This window comes from Zootoca vivipara, chromosome 8, assembly GCF_965207765.1.
Source record: "Zootoca vivipara chromosome 8, rZooViv2.hap1.1, whole genome shotgun sequence".
Lineage (NCBI taxonomy): Eukaryota > Metazoa > Chordata > Lepidosauria > Squamata > Lacertidae > Zootoca > Zootoca vivipara.
Window position 1 is genome coordinate 57,564,636 of NC_142591.1, and position 17,794 is coordinate 57,582,429.

The following is a 17,794-nucleotide window of genomic DNA, read 5'->3' on the forward strand; positions in this document are numbered from 1 at the left end:
ATGTCTGTGTGCAACACCTACTTAGGACAATCCAAGCGAAGGACAGCAAGGAATTCTGGAGGATAGTTTATGGTGCCCTTCAAGACAGTAACAACCAAAAAACTACTACCATCCCGGCTTCCAGCTGGTTCCACCATTACTCTGCAATATTTACAGAGCCAACAAATCTATTAGCCACACAAAATAGGCCCAGCTGCGTACATCTTCCTGACTGGACCCCAGTGGAACTGGACAAAATACTCTTAATAATCAATAATCTAAAACCAAATAAATCCCCAGGACCAGACATGATACCTGGCGAACTCTTCAAGCACAGACTTGTGGCCCCCTCCTCTAGCCACTATTTACATTAATTGACAAATTCGGAATACTACCAGGTGTCTGGCTAAACTCCATCATTACCCCCATATTCAAAAAAGGTGACACGAAGTTGCTTGAAAATTACTGTCCAATGAGCCTTCTATCAGTCCTGGGGGGGGGGGGACTAAAGGACTGGATGACTTCCAATAAGATCCCTGGACCCGAACAAATAGGATTCTGCCACGGCAAATCTACCAGTGATCACTGCACTGTCCTTTCACATCTAGTGGGAAAAAAATTCTGTGTAGAATATATCTGTGTGTGCAATCTAGCATACTAAATAAAGGAAAGAGTCATACCCGTAACTCGGCCCACTTTTGATTCTATTACTGCCTGTTTCTGGAATGTGGACATTGGCAGATGTTGACGAAGGTATTCTGAACCTTCACCAGAAAAAACACACAACTCCTAACATAAAGAATGAATGACCCAAGGTGACCCAGTGAGCTTTTTATATTATTAGGGGCCATACCAGAAAAAGAAGAAAAATCACTTCTCCTCACAATATCTACCAGCAGGAGAATTCTTGCTACTAAGAATTCTTTACTTCCCCTACGCCCACCCCTTGCCTTTAGCAGGTTGTAATCAGAAAGACAAGCCAATACTGAACGGTATAATTTTGAGCCACTAGAATGTCTGAGAGGTTTATTTTCAACGGTACTTTGAATTAGATCAATCACAGCAGTGCTGTGGTAATTTTAGAATTGGTACCATGGCATTCCCACTTTACCAGCACTTTGCCTTCCTGTTTGAAAGATATACAGAATAGCCTAATTGGCTTCTTGAGATCCTGGTTCTTGTGAATCACAAAGGAAATCTCCATGACTGCAAGGTAAGCACACTCCTCTTCTTAATTTTAAATTCCAATTCTGAAGAAAAATACTATTCCTTATTTTTTTTCTAAACAAACCAAAATTGGCTTATTTATTTAATTTTTTTTTAAAAAAATCTCAGACAATCACCAAATTCCAGCCAGAAAATTGTACTTTTCAAGATCATGTCCATGTTGAATTGACATGTAGATTATTTTAAAAAAAACAAAAACCACACCACTGAAGTATTTTTCATTACAATTCCATATGCAGCATGAGAACAAAGGGGCTCAGAAATTGATATGTGGTGACTCTAAGTGGGTTTTTATGTATTCCGTTCACTGTATTTTAAGCAAGTGTCACATTCATTATGTCTAGCTAAGCTCCTTTATGCAGCTGACCTTTGTGCCACTGGTCTCACAGAGTACTGAAGCAGTATCAGAAACTGAGTGTGTGAATTCAGCCGGCCACTACCCTTGGGAAGAGGATTTCAGTCCAGTCAACATTGGTGCCAGCCCTCCTGAAATGCCCCTTTCCCAGCGTTCTGGTGCCTCTAAGCAGCCTATATTTTGTGGGACTGTAGCCCTATGTAAGAATTCTGGCTCTTGAAAGGGGAATATTTTGTGGAATTGCTGCCCACTTGACTTTTAATAAAGTACAAGGAACTAGACACTAGTAGTTGACTCCATATTTAAATGAGTGCATTGCCTTCAATCAACATGCTGACCCTTGATCTCACATGAGATTCCCTCCCCAGCAAAAGGGAGTTTTCATATCTAATCCACTATTTGTTGACTTTTATTATAACCAACCCCATTCTCCTCTTTTGGCTGAGATGGATTTAAAGGGAGGTTTAAACCACAGTTTAGACCAGGGGATCCCAAACTAAGGCCCGGGGGCCGGATGCGGCCCAATCGCCTTCTAAATCTGGCCCGTGTATGGTCTGGGAATCAGCATGTTTTTACATGAGTAGAATGTGTCCTTTTATTTAAAATGCATCTCTGGGTTATTTGTGGGGCACAGGAATTCATTCATATTTTTTAAAAAATATAGTCCGCCCCCCCAAGGTCTGAGGGACACTTCACCGGTCCTCTGCTGAAAAAGTTTGCTGACCCCTGGTTTAGACTATTGGGTAGGGTTTATATTGTAGCTTATGTCATGCTCCCATTGCTTTTTGATTAAGATGAAGGGGTCTATAGGATTCTGGAGCAGTACTTTGTATATTGCGGGTTCCATCCCCCTGCCACCTCTCCCCACCTCTCTTCTCGCCCAACCTGATACTGTATACAACATGAAAGTCTCACAGGAAACATAAGTGATCTGTAGAAAGGACCTTATGATCTGAAAATAAAGATGATGTATGGTATGTATTTTTGTAACTCAAGTAAATATTCATTTAAAAAAGAAAAGGGAAAAAAAACTAACCCCATTCCCCCAGAGTTAGAATGTCCATGAACATTCTGTGACATCCTAGCAGTTAAAGGGAGTATAAATGGGAGCTAATTTACAGCTACAACTCAGGAGACACTAAGTTCTGTTGAACTCAGTGGTTTCTACTTCTGAGTACACATGAATAGGTTTGCACTGTTAGCCTATTATATATTTAGGACTTACAAGGAAGAATAGGTAGCAATGACTAATGCTTTCAGTACATATCTAGTAGCTTATATATTAAGCAACATAACCTGTTGAGAGCACATTGCACTTTTTACATACATCAAACAGGATCAGATATATGTAACTCATGTTTTGAGAGAAACAGAATGTTCAAACCTATCCATCTAACAATACCCCCAATATTAAAATTGAACATGATGATTTCTGGATTTTTACCAGGATAATTCATAGGGAGGTTCAGCCAGTTGTTACTATCAAATTTTCAGTCAGTGCTGCCTTCAAAATTTAAGAACAAGGGGGACTGTGTGTGTGTGTGTGAGAGAGAGAGAGAGAGAGAGAGAGAGGGAGAGAGATATTTCTGAAGGTTTAATTGGCATATTTTAAAGAAGAAAATGTGTCTTTGGAAAGATAAATAATATTTAGCAGCTATTGAAACTATTTCATGGGGAGGAAATCTAGAAATAAAAAATATAGCGTGGGGGTATGTGAGTTATTGAACATTCTCCAGGCAATTAAAATTTAAAGTGGTAAGGGGAATTTGAATGCAATATCTATGAAATATATAATGCCTTCCATTTCAAGAGGTTTTTTGATTGGTTTGACATTATAGTATTGTTTGAAATAGGGCTCTTACTATGGAATAGAAATGCCGTGAATTGGAGAGAAAGGTTGTATAATTTATAAACTCTACTTAATAAAGCATATGTTAAGTACAGCTCTGTGTAGAAGAGTCCTTTAAGGTTATTTATAGCTTGATTTATTATATTAGAGTTCTTCTTAATAATAGAGTTATCTTACCTTTGTAATTGGGTCCATCAGTTAAGATTAGAGAGGATGTTTTACGTGTCTGAGAGAAGATGGTGAGACAGCTATGAATCTGACTAGCAAATAGCAGGGTGGGATGGAAATCAATAAAGTTGAGTTCCAATTCTTTAAAACATGAATGATCTGTAACACAAATTATACGAGATCCAAGTCCCGTATTCTTTCCAAGATGGATGCATAAGTGGCTTGACCAAAGCATAGCTCCTCATTCAGTTGAATGACAGTTACTTAATAGCTGTTGGTTGCTTGTTATTGCTTTTATTCAGGCATTTTTAATTTGCCTTTCTACATACTTTCCCCCTTCTATTTCCACTTAGAAATGCTTCTAAGGGTAGTTTACATGGGCAAGCACAGGTGGGTGTTAATAATCTTACTATAACATGGCATCTACATCTGTATCTGACGCAACCTGTCAGACAGTGGAGTCAACTTTACTTGCTATTAATGAAAATGTAAAGGTGACAAAGGCACAATAAGTCTGCTTCAGTCCATTTACTCTGTCCCAGTGATATAGGTGGTTAACACTCGCATGGATGCAGCTGTCATACTGGTGCGAGGTTCACACACGATGCTTAGCCATGGCTAATGTAAGCTAAGGTTTATAAGCTTACAATGAACTATGGCTTATGGCCATGGTATGTTTGTGAATAGCAAACCATGGTTAAGCTGCTGGCCAACACTAAACCATGGCTTTGCATTACATGCAATTGAGGCCAGTGAGTTTTGAGGTAGCTAGCACAGGTAATGAGGCCCCAAAAGGCCTCATTAGGACTCAAAGCAGTTGTATAACTTGTACAGTTTGAGCCAAATACTGATAATTGGAATGCTTGCTTCTTGGTGCCAAAGGAGGCTAATCATTTCAGAAAATGAGGAGCAGAAGTCCTTTGAACTCTTTCTAAGCAGAGGAACATTTAACCAGTCTCACTTCTCCAGAATTTTAAACCAATTACTTCTTGCTCAGATATGAGTCACTTTTCTCTCACCTCCAGTATTCAGCAGACCTAGGCACTGAATTCCTTTTAGAAGTCTCTCCTTCTTTTGTGTTCAGATTTAATACTTGATGTTGGCATAAACTATGATAATACACTGGCCATGATACATCACAGTTAATTGTGTTTAAGGCAACTGAATTATCTAAGCTTCTCTTAGTAACCCTATCTGTGTGCTGGACTCTGGGCATTGCTATGACCACTTTCGTGGGACTGCAGGTTACTTACCACAAATGCAATGTGACTTTATTTACATTGTCCCTTTAGAGTGCATCCCTAACCCCCTAATGATGGTGGCTGGGGGCGTAGGATATCATCACCTCTCTATCACTCTCAGCTGGTGGAAAGGAGCACCCCTAGTGGGGAGCTTGGCCACAGCAGAAGTCTCAGTCTCGGAGAGGGGTCAGCAATACCTGCTATTCTGCTGGCAGTAGCCAGTGGAAAGCCCTGACATGGGGGCATTGGGATACCATAAGCATTGTATCCCCCAAATGGCCATATCCTCAGATCCTTCAACAACACTAGTGTGGAGCTGACATTGCAAAAGGATTTTTAAAAACTGCTTCCCACGTTCCATCCTGAGCAGTGTGACTGGCCAGGTTTAGGGTGCCGTGGTTAATCTGCTGTTGCACTTTGCTGGGTTAGAACTGCTGTTGTTTGTTAGAAAATATTTACCAAGAAATATCAATTGATAACCCCTTTCTGCAAGAATTATTTTCTGTTTGTAAGCATTGACAAGCCTGTGCTCCCCAAAAAGTCAGCCTGTGCCCTCCCCCCAAAAGTAATTTCCAAGGGTCAATAAACCCCCTCAAATGGCATGTGGTAGGCCATGGTGGGTGCAGCAGGATAAGGAGATCATGAGTCTACAGCAGGGCTGTATTGCAAAACCAAAAAAGCAAAAATTAAAATAAAATATGGGCATCTCCAAATATATTTGTGGAGCAAAGAAAACATGTCATGTTTTCAAGTTACTGTTCCAGAAATATTTTTAGTAGCCCACTTTTCTGTACATACACGTGTTTGCCATTTGTGGTGCATTAGTAGCCTGGATGCTTAAAGGAACCAACTCTTTCTAGTAGTACTGCTGATTTTCTAATGTAAGGGATCCACGAAGTGGACTTCCTTGGTTTAAAGTATGGCACACAATTGCAAATGACACTCAAATCTTTCCAGGAAGAGCTTCCCTGCCTGGTCAACCATGTACAATTCTCACTTGCCACAGTGGTCAGGTCACTTAACAAGTCTCTAGAATGCTCAGAAATATATCTCCTGCTACTGCCATTCTTGGCTATATGCCATATTTAAGGACTGTTGACAGATACAATTGGTGGCTTCATAGGGCACTCGTGGCAATCAAGAGGTTAATACTCAGGCCCTGGAAGGCCACGACTTCAACTGACCTAGATGAATGGCATGAAAAAATGTTAGAACTGACAGTGTGGGGATTTGTAATGCTCTGCAGGCAAGGAACAGCGGGCAGGGGTGGGTAGATTGAGGATGATAAACATTGGTCAAAGTTCTCTATATATGGAAGACAAATTCAGCTACAATTATCAAGGTTTCAGCCTTGGTTCATAATCTCTGCTGCAACAGTAATTTTTTATGATTGAAACTGTGACAATGCAAAACCCATAAGAATACATGGGTTGGGAGCAGGGAGGGTGAGAGGGGAAGGGGGCTTTTATCTGCATAGATATAGAAAATGGGTATGACTTGTAAGATTTGAAGTATTTGAGTTGTACCGTTACATTATGTGCTTTTGTTTTATGTAAAGTTTTAAATTGATTAATAAACTTGTTTTTTAAAACTTAAAAAAGAATACAATTTGATTTTCTTGAAAGAAAACATCTCAAATACCAATTTTCCTCCAGAGTGTTACGATGAATAATTAAATATCAAAATAGCTTTATTAGGTGAAACTAACACTCCTCTAAGTTCAGCATCTTGTATTGACAATGTTTACTTTTGAATGTTTCAGGATTGTATTACAGCAGAGGGCATAGATAGAGGACATCACTCCCTATTGTTTATTCCCAACTTTCAAGAGCAACTTCTTTCTGCCAGAAAAAAGTTACTTTTCAACTTCAGTTTTTCCAATCCAGTGACTTGCATCACCTGATTTTCTCTCTCCTTCCCAACGCCATTACTTTCCTGAGCTTCAAACCACTCACATCCTCTGTATGCTGCTGTGAAATTTCATCAGAGAGATTTCCAGTAGGAACCTTTTGTGAGTTGTTATTTTCACATAAAATATACTTTAGAGCCTTCGTGGTTGGTTTGGAAACTTTGCAAAGAGACTGTCAACCATAAGAAGATATAGATTGGGGTAAGGGAAGGGTAGGGAGGGGGAACGTAGATTGACAAACTAGTCAGATGTATTGTAAAAATTCTCCCAGAAATAGCAGCTGCAGAAATGTCAATGCTGGGTTCACCCATCAGAGAATCTCCAAGGGAAAAGGTATCAACTGTGATATAAGGTGCAAACTGCTATAGCTCCAGGTTTTGGGGGGCCCTTTGACTAGGGACCTCCCATGGACCACCACTACAAATATTTATGGGTTCCTCTTTTCTGTCCATTCATTTTCACACTGTCTGGGCCCAGCGTGTGCTAATGTCCAACCAGACCAAGAGAAAAAGAAGAAAAGAACAAAGGAAGCAGAGAATGCTGCTTCATCTCCTCACTCTTGTCATTGTTTTCATACCTGATCAGGAAGGAGAAAAAGGAGTAGGGCCAGGAAGCTCCAGAGAGTGGCAACAGACCCCTTAATTCTGGAATGCCTACCTTGGCAATGATTATTCCTTTCCCACGTAAGATGTCTGTGTTTGCCTGTCTTCAGGGTAGGGGTGGGCAAAGCCTTTCACTTTCTCTCTGTTTCTCCTGTTTAAGTTCAGTTCTCCACATCTCCACATTAGTTTGTGATTTATTTATTTTTAAGTCATGAAAATTCATAAGCATTTCAGTGTGAATTTCTCTCTAATATACACAGCTTTGAAAAGCAATTTCTCCTAATACACTGGTCTTCCACTAGTGGGTTGGGACCAACTAGTGCGTCACCACCTGATCCAAGGTGGGTCACAAGTGGACCACTACCAACATGGAAATATATGGTAAAATATTAAAAAATGGGTCCCCAAATGCATGTTTGGGTTAAATGTGGGTCTGCAATAATTGATGATACCTTCCCCAATATAATGCATTTTGTATGCTCTTTTATGAAGATATGTATTGTTATGCACACTTAACCAAGTATACTTGGCTGGACAACTGTATTGCAAAATTCAGAGAAGTGAAAATTTGAAGAATGGCTGCATTTTAATTCACATATTGTTTTGGAACATGCAAATTTGATAAAGTCACCTTTAGATGGAAACTAAATAAAAGTTCTGTCCCTACTACGGAGGAACAATATTAAGTAAGGTCTCATCTTATCCTATCCATAAAGGAATTATCAGGAACTTGATCACTGCTTTCAAGTCCTCATTTAGGAAGAGGCTTATTGTGAGGGATATTTCCCTTTCTGGACCTCACCCCCTTCAAGAGTAGTAAGAACAAAGGGGAAGAGAGTTTTACCTATCATTCGAGCACCCAGTATGACACTGGATATGTCAAAAGGATATATTTGCATATCATTAAGAATGACAGATTGCTGGCTACTGTGTAATTTGGAGAGAGGTATTTGATCAAGTAGCAGGCATTGTAGCTTTTTCTTATAGTGAAATAGAAAGCCAATGAATACAAAAAGGAGACATCTGTAAGTAACTGTAGGTTGGCCATGTGCGGTATATATATAGCCACCATTATTTCAGCTTTGCCCATTTGCATTTTACCCATCATCAAAATGGTCCTATTGATTGTAAATCATTTTTCAACTCAAGAGAGCTTTAACTAGAGTGAAATGAAACCACTACCATTGCTTCTAAATAAACCCTTTTCTGCTAGAAACTTGTAAGGGGGAATTAGTTCCTAGTTAGAAATTAAGTTCTAATCAAAAGTCCATGTTGGATTCAGCCAGAATGCTAGGGTTAATAGCTTTTCTCTTCCATAAAGTGTATTTGCATCTTTAATGACAACTTGACAGGAAGTTTCCAGTGCTACATGTTGTACAACAGAGGGCTGATAACATAGATGGATCGTGGGAAAATGGTTACGATAACTTTCAGTGAGACTGAGGCTGTGTTGAAATCTGCTCAGAGAAAGATGTCTCCATTTTTCTGCCTCATTCTCAGGGCGCTTTAGGATTTCTTTAAACTTCATGAATGCAGACTTTTGCATTTACCTGATCATTGTGAGGAGTCCCAGGAAGATGTGCTTGTATTCCCCGGCCCCAGTGCAGTTCTCAGGAGCCTCCCTAACTACTCACACTTCCAATATGAAATAAGTCAAATGGGAGTAGTTATTGCTAGATGTCACTCCAGCGCTTTAAGTGTAGTGCACCTGAGAAGGTTGAGAGACTGAAGACCACTGGTGAAATGGTGTGCTGAATTAATAATAATAATAATAATAATAATAATAATAATAATAATAATATCATCTATTTGTACCCCGCCCATCTGGCTGGGTTTCTCCAGCCACTCTGGGTGGCTTCAAACAAAAATTTAAAATACATTAAAATGTCACACATTAAAAACTTCCCTGAACAAGGCTGCCTTCAGATGTCTTCTAAATGTCAGGTAGTTATTTATCTCTTTGACATCTGATGGTAGGGCATTCCACAGGGTGGGTGCCACTACCAAGAAGGCCCTCTGCCTGGTTCCCTGTAGCCTTGCTTCTTGCAGTGAGGGAACCGCCAGAAGGCCCTTGGCACTGGACCTCAGTGTCTGGGCAGAATGATGGGGGTGGAGATGCTCCTTTAGGAATGAATGAATGAAAGGTTGCCAGTGGTTCCTTCACAAAGCACCTTCCACACAAGGAAGGTACTTGTGCCGAGCAAGGTTGAAACTTTCTGCTTGCAGTGTGGCTAAGAAAGGGTAGTGAGATGTACCATCTCCTTCTCACACACCCCTCACAACTATATGTACAATTAGGGTTTAAAACCCCTAATTAATATTAGCCCCATCCCAAATTCTTTCAGGTCTGGATCTGGGGAGATGTGCTGGCCCTGTGCTGACAGGGGTGGGGGGCTGCACACAACCTAATATTGAGGGGTTTCATTTCGTGAGGAAGTAACACAATTCTAGACAGACCATTTCATTGGACTTAGGAAATGGGGGGGGGATGCTGTTTCTCATAGCATCCCCCCCCAATCTCCATTTTTTAAAACTAGCACAATACAGACACAACACCAGTGAACCACAGGCTGAGATTAGACATTGAATCTTGAGTAAGGAAAATGGTCCACCATCAGATAACAAGCAGTGAAACAGAAGCTCCCCCATCCCGTTTCATTCCAAATGATGATGAACGCTTGGAGAGCACCTCTTCCCGTATCTCTCTTCCCTGCTTTCTGAGAGGCTTGATTAGTATGTGAGGTACAAATATGACCCTCTCTTGCTTGTTATCTTTTCAAAGAGCACAAATGTTTTTCATTTGCTGTGTTTTCCCTTGAGGGACATTTTGTAACTTGATTCTGAACAGCAATGCCTATTTGTAATATCATTAACGGTGTCTGCATTAAAAAAAATCTTTTGTTTCTTTGTCCTTTAAAATAGCAGACATGGCTAAATAAACACGTTCTTCTTCTTTCAGCTTCACACAAGCTCATTTGCTATAGTTAAGGTAGGTACCCATGTTGGTCTGACAGTCAAAAATAATAATAATAATAATAATAATAATAATAATAATAATAATAATAAACACAGGTCCAGTAGCACCTTAGAGACCACCTAAGTTTGTTCTGGGTATAAGCTTTCGTGTGCATGCACACTTCTTCAGATACCTGAGGTTGATGGACTTCCATTTCATGCAGTTCAATGTGGTGCCTTCCATGATTCTAGATTCAGGTAGGCAGGGCCATCTTAAGCGCCCCTGGCGCCGTGGTGCGATGGATTCCTCCGGCGCCCCCTGCCCTGTTTCCCAGTGAGGTGGGCGGGCGGGCGCCGCGCACAGCATGGCTGCCACAGGTGCTGCTACACGGTGAGGAGGCAGGCACAGCGCGGTTGCCGTGGGCGCAGCTGTGTGGCAGATCCGGCGGGCCAGCACCGTAGTGCCCTGCGCCACCCAGCCTGGCCGTAGGGCCGGCCCTGCAGGTAGGTAGCTATGTTGGTCTGACGCAGTTGAAATTTTTTAATTTAAAAACTGTGAGGTTGATGGACTTTCATTCATGCAACTCTGAAGAAGTGTGCATGCACATGAAAGCTTATACCCAGAACAAACTTAGTTGGTCTCTAAGGTGCTACTGGACAATTTTTTAATTTATTTCGACTCGCTATAGTTAAGTTATTCTTCATCAACCATTCCTGCTTTCATGTCCCTCATTTTGCTATCCTGATACTTGAAAAAATTCTCCTCTACCACCATCCTTAAGAAAAGTGTCATCTTCATGCATTTCAGCATGCTCGACTTACCTTGGACACAATCCTATACCTGTCTACTAGAGCGACTACTCATATGTCCTCCCACACCCCAATAAAAGCACGACCCAAACCAGGACACTAATCTGCATACAATTTGCATATGCTAATTAATATGTGAGTCTGAACTTTGATAGGATTACTATAATTTAAATAAAAACACACTGTGTATCAACTATGGTATGGGAGACAATGACAAGGTGTGACCTCTGTGCTGCTCAGTCTGCTTTCCAGGTGCTTCATATTTCTACTAGACACCCCTTCAAATAGAGTTCATCTACAAATAGAGGCTGCCTTCTGTAAAGGAGGACACATGGCCACTCTAATGCCTACTCGAAGATAATTCGCCCTGAATTCAGTGGGGTTTACTCCCAGGTAAATGTTTAGCATTGTAGTTTTACAGCACAATCCTAACCATGTCCCCTCAGAAGGAATTCTTGCTGAATTCACTGGGGCTTACTTCCAGGCAAGCAAGGTTAGTATTGCTTCTTTAATTGCCATATCCTCCAGGTATATTTTTGTCCCCTTTATTCTCTTTTGGGGTGTGTGTGTGTGTTATATGTGCAATGAATGTGAAGGCAGCTGAGATTTCCACACAACATGGAACATTCTCTCTGTGCACATGGCCGCTGTCTCTCTACACATCCAGCATCTAAGTGGTCTACCTCAGGTTTTCAGGGCCATCTTTATAGTTCCGATGCGCCTGAAGCGAGAGGAGATAACAGCAAACCAAACAGGGTCAGAGTTGCCTAATTGGGGGGGGGGTTGTGGAGGGGGTTTTTTGGAATAAAAAATGAAGCTTTAACACTTCAGCACAGAGGAAAGATGTTAGGAGAAGAACCTCTCTGTGTCACAATGTTTGGCAGTGGTGCTATTAACGTTACTGATGTGCCATGTGTAGTAAGCCAGAGGCACAAAACTGCATCTGTACGGGCAACACCGGCAGACATTTTACATTTAAAGGGACAGAAGTGACTTTTGGTGGGAGACAAATGAGCTCAAAGAATACTTGCCCCCATCCGTGCCCCTTCCATTTGGTGTCCCAAGTGGACACTTGTTTAGAGTTCCCCTAAGGCTGACCCTGCAGCTAAAGTATGTACAGAACAAGCCTGCCTACTGTATGAAAAGGAGGACCAGAGGGTTCAGGCCCCTAATCAACAATGACATTTCTGTTTCCTGACACTGCAGAATGAGGAACAAGGGGTCACGCAACCTAGGAAACTCAAATGCAAACCTGCCAATTAAGAAAAACTTATAGTTAGAAGGAATGTCACAAGAAGGGAGACACAAACACACATTAAGGGGGAAGGGAAGCACTTGTAAGGATGAGTTAGAAAAATAAGCCCAAGAAAGGAGGGGTTAGAAAGTGCATGTAAATGCACTTTGCACAGCTTGAAATGAGTTAAATGTGTTCGTTGTGCTCAGGCGGCAAAACATGCTAAATGTTAACAGAGGGTCCAGCTGTACAGATGTTTAATTTGCTGAAAGTGCATTCATTAATTGCTCCAGGTTTGCCTTCTATCCATCCTTGATAAGCACGTAGGAACCATACAGTTCTGCTGGCACTTATCTACAAATCAGCATGAATTTTCAGTCTCTGAAAATACATCCTTGAGACACAGATATTTAAAAACTTGTTTTTAAATAAATGCTCTCTTATACACAGTGACAGGTTTTGATGGGAAATAAGGGCTAATGATTTATCCATTTGTGTCCTGAAATGAACTCTTCAGGTACAGTACACATTAAAATGACAATAAGTACCCAGACCATAAATCTTTTGAAAATACATTTGATCCTTCATCCAAAAATATTAAATATATTTGCACTTTGGTTTAATGCTTAAAAATAGCTCTAGTGTTAATTACTAAGTGGTTATTGAAGACACTAGAATCTTGGACTGGAGGAGAAAAATGTTCCAGAACATAATAATCTTACTAGTATCCTGTTTCTTCAGTTGGTCGCTACCAGAAACAATGTACCCCTCAAGGGACCTTTTCAAATAAATGGATGACCCCAAGAGCTTTGTGTTTAATTATACTCAAGCTGTTGAGAAAAGAACCCAGGAAGCATGTGCCAGACATTATGATCCAGGAAAACTGAATGAAATATGCATTTGAACCAGGTGCATTAGCAGAAACTGGCAAATGGCGGGTGAAGCTTTTCTAGAAGTGTGGGAAGAGCACCTTCCTAATACATACATGGAAAGATGAGCAATACTGAGCTAGAATTTGGTAGGTGCATGGCTGTCATTTCAGCTGGAAAACTCGGCTTGCACAACAGCTGACAGCAGTCATGGTAAGCTCTGAAGAAATGCACCAACAGGAACACCAGATTGGCTTTTCTCACTACCATGGTCACCAGCTGCTTCCTCGATCTTCTTCTTCCTCATCAGTGCTGTCGCTTGCTTGTTTGCCATCTACAGACCATCCATTGACAAAAAGTCCCCCAAGCAGCTTTCAGAAGTTCATAGAATACAGAAATGCAATACAATCAATGCAAGAATAAAATAAAAAAAAAGTTAGAACCAAAAGAAGGCTCCCCATTCAGTGCTTTTCTTCTTTAAAAAATGTTTAGGGGTACTCTCATTTTCCTACTCATATTGAAATACTGCCCCTCAATGAGGCCAAACTTAGATTCACAAAATGTTTCTGTGTCTCCCCAGAAAAAACCCACTGTTCCCACCTAACCCAACTTCAAAAAAGATCTTAACTATGACCTTCTGGGTCCTTTGCAGGCCTCTGGACTTATTCACAATTGCATGTACATTACTGGCCACTGAACATTCCACAATACATCATGTTGTGCGAGGACATGAACTATATATGAACTGTTTCATTCACACATGGTGAATAGCATGTGTTAGCTGATCCTTAGTCCTGATGAGTATTGCATGGCTTATCTTGATAAGAATTGGGATCAGCCAGAGAGGGTTAAGACTAGTTTACTGAAGAACCCAAAGATAAGTTAGAGAAAAACCTTACAAAATAAAAATAATTTTTGGGGATAGTGTAACAGAATAGAAAGAGGGAATGACATATGTTGAAGTAAGAATGGTGTGTTCTGACCATAGAAGCCCTGCAAAAGTGAAAATGAGTGCCCTGTCATTCTGAACTTAACTAGCTCCATAGTATTCTGCATACTACACTATGACAGAATGGTGAAAGGCTCTCTGTCAAAATGCTGATGACATGCAAAGTGCTGATATAAATAGCTGATGATGCACGGTGTGTTGAAATGAACGTTTATTTCAGCACACTGTGCATCACCAGACCTTTATTTCATTTGTATGACAGGCTGTGCATAAAAAAAGAGAAGTTGTATTACAGGCTGCGATTAACCATCCTCTGGTTAGAAGTGTGGATGCACAACTGGTGTTCAAGTCTCCCACAGTCATCCAGTCCAGCGTATCTGTCGTGGAGAGGATATTGGCAATGCTGCCACAGGTTTATGCACCGTAGGAGTTAGGCTGCGTCATACTACATTTGAAGAAGGAAGAAAATACCTTCCCCGTTAAGAAAATAATGCGGAACATGTTATTATCCATGGACCCTACATCCTCTCACCAATGTGTAACTATGACACTTTTGGGTGCTTGAAATATGGGTGTTTCTGAGCACTGCTGGAAAAAAAAGCTGTTAGGGATTTCAAATTCCAGAGCTTAAAATGGATTCTCCTAACTTCATCAAGCCACTTGGATAGTGTTGATAAAGACCCCTTTTTTACTGTCTTGTTTTATGGCTCAGATGTAGCCCAGGCTAGTATAGCATAAGGTATTCTGATCTGGATAAGGTGTTTGCTGTATTGCTTTGAAATTCAGCGTCAACAATTGTCTCTTGCATTTGCAGGAAGTTAAGCCAGTCCTGACAATGCGGAAAGAGTTCAATTTCTCTAACTGTTTCTGTTTTGATTGAAATTGACATCTCCCACCTCTGACACTTTAGTGCAAAGTTAGAGTCTTGGTTATTGTAAGAGCATTTGAGGTTTCCAACAAAAGCAGCTAGTGTTCTAAATCTAGTTCATATGAGCACTAAACAGCGATGGAGAGGTAGATTGTTGGCAGTTTGGGTAATGATGATTTACGTAGATTTCCTTTTATTTTAAACTATACCTTCATGGCTCTGGAATTAATATATTTAGATGAAAGCATTGCCTAATAATGATGGACTGCTGGACTCTTAGCATTCACAAAATATTTAAAACTGGGAAATATGGGGCACTGTTTAAAACCCAAGAGGGAACATTCAGCTTTCCAGACACCACTTTCCTACATTTTTGTGTAGCTATATCTTAATTATTAAAATACTTTAAGACTTACCTCAGTGCATATACTGTCTTCACTTGATACAGAAGTTGGGTGATTTATGTGAATCTTAACATCTGGCAATAAGAATGTTCTAATGAGTTACCTTTTTAAAAGTACGTCTGTCTGCTGGAGGGAGTTGGGATGCAATTAGACACATTAGCACTTTTATGGATTGTTTGGGAGACTTTTCCTAAGGAAAATATGAATGATGCGAGCTGTAAAAATGTATTAACACCTTTGGAAGATGAGAATCATATGAAATTAATATTTTTTACACAAAAGCTACTTGAAGAGAACGTCAGAACTTTTAAAAATAGGAAGTCTTAGCCATATAAATTGTCTCAGAACTGACACCAGCCATCTTCTACCCACCCCAGAATTCCCCTTGGAGTGATGCTACGTCACGCATGGGGAAGGCCCTTAGTTTAAAGGTCTCAGGGAAGTTGCTTGCAAAGGAGCCTCTGCAGAATCTCTCTCCCACCCAGCTCTTGGCCAGGAGTAGGGGGAAGGAGAGTACCAACTTCCTCCCCCGCCTCTCTTCCAACGGTATAGTTGATTAATTTAAATAAATAACTACATACATTTAAAAACTGAATTAAACATAAGCCCCACGCCAAACTACTTTGGGAACAGATCCATGACGAGTAGTCCCAGGTCAGCCCAGAGTGGGTTGCCCTGATTTGGGACTCCTGGATCGAGGCCACGGGGTGCATGGGGTGGGGGCAGGACTGATACCTCTGTCTCCCACCCACTTCCAGACTCTATTGAGCATACCTGCCAAGTTCCTGCTGGAAAAATAAGGGATCGACAGACCGGAAGTAGCGCTGCCGCCATTTTGGAACTGGGCGGAGCATGCTCAGAAGCGACTTTCGATGCTGCTCTGCCCAGTTCCAAAATGGCCACCGTGCCGGAAGTCACGCTGCGGCCATTTTGGGACTGGGCAGAGCAGCATCGAAAGTCGCTTCTGAGCATGCTTCGCCCAGTTCCAAAATGGCCGTCATGCCAGAAATTGCTTCTGTGCATGTCCAGAGACTCCAGTCATGTGCAGAAGGAGCCTCCCCCGGCTGGTAAGTAAACCGGGGGAAAACAAAAAAATTCTGTTTTTCCAGCCTGGAAAAACGGGGGTTTCCCGGGGAATACAGAAGACTTGGCAGCTATGCTATTGAATGCCCCATTGCCAAGGCTGGAGAGAGATTGTAGACCATTCAGAATCACAGTTATAATTATGATAACCACCAGGTCTGTCAAGCAGGCCCTAGGATAGGCCCATTCACGTAAATGAACATAATGCTATATACCAAATTATGCGTTTATATTATTAAGCACCAGCATATCCATTTCAGTTATTTTTGTCGTGTTTTTTTGTGTGTGTTTTTGTGTGTGTGTGCGTGCACGCAAAGTATTGGAAATTGTGGGGAGGTGTGATGAAAAGTTGAAGGAAGTTCTTGCACAGTCAGCAAGTTTTAGAAGTTCTTACTACACCATAATAGTGAAAGCATGGTTGTAAAAAGTTAACACTGCACTGAGGTTGAAGATGTCTTCTCAAAATAAACTCCTAATTAGGAAATGCAATTCTAAGTAGTGTTGTTGTTGTTTTTAAAGCATGGTTTCTAATTGAAACATTGAATCTTTTGTGCTTTTTAACAATCTGTAGTTTCAGCTGATTTAAGAACCTTACGTCAGGGTTCTAAGTATGCAATTAGCGTTGGTTTAAATGATGGCAACATGCTGTAAATAAGATTCTTAATTGTGTTTGCAAGATTAAAATTCAGTCTTGTTGCTCCTGCCCCCTCCCCCTGATCACTACCTTCTTTCTTTGGTGGCAATGTGGTATATTCGCATTGCTACCTCTAAATGAATGTCAACTTGTTTTACCTCGACTGGAGCCGATCGATACTTCATTAGGCTGAATTGTCTTGTGCCCATGCAACCTTGAAGCTGTGGCTTAATTACCACCCGTATTATGCAGTGGCTCTGAGAGCTGGGCTCAGCTGTGTCCGTTCTGAACAAAAGCCACACACTTACCTAAGTTTTGGGTGGGGGACGCACTTCAGAACAGATGCCCTGAAAGATGTGATGAGTTCACAATTCACAATGACGGCAACCCCTTTCATGATGTGGAAACTTTCCCAATTCACGTCCAAAAGACTTTGAACACTCTGCAAAACTTTTCAGCGGCAGTAGTTATGATAGCTTTGTGTTTTTCTTTCCTGGCCCATCGTTGATTTGAGATAATTTTTAAATTAGCAGGAAAAATAACATTCATCTAAGAGAGAAGACAGAGGGAAGTGCAGTCACATGGCAATCATGACAAATGACATCTCTCGTCTGAGAGTCATGTTTCCTCACTAGACTGATTTGTCATCCTCATTTTT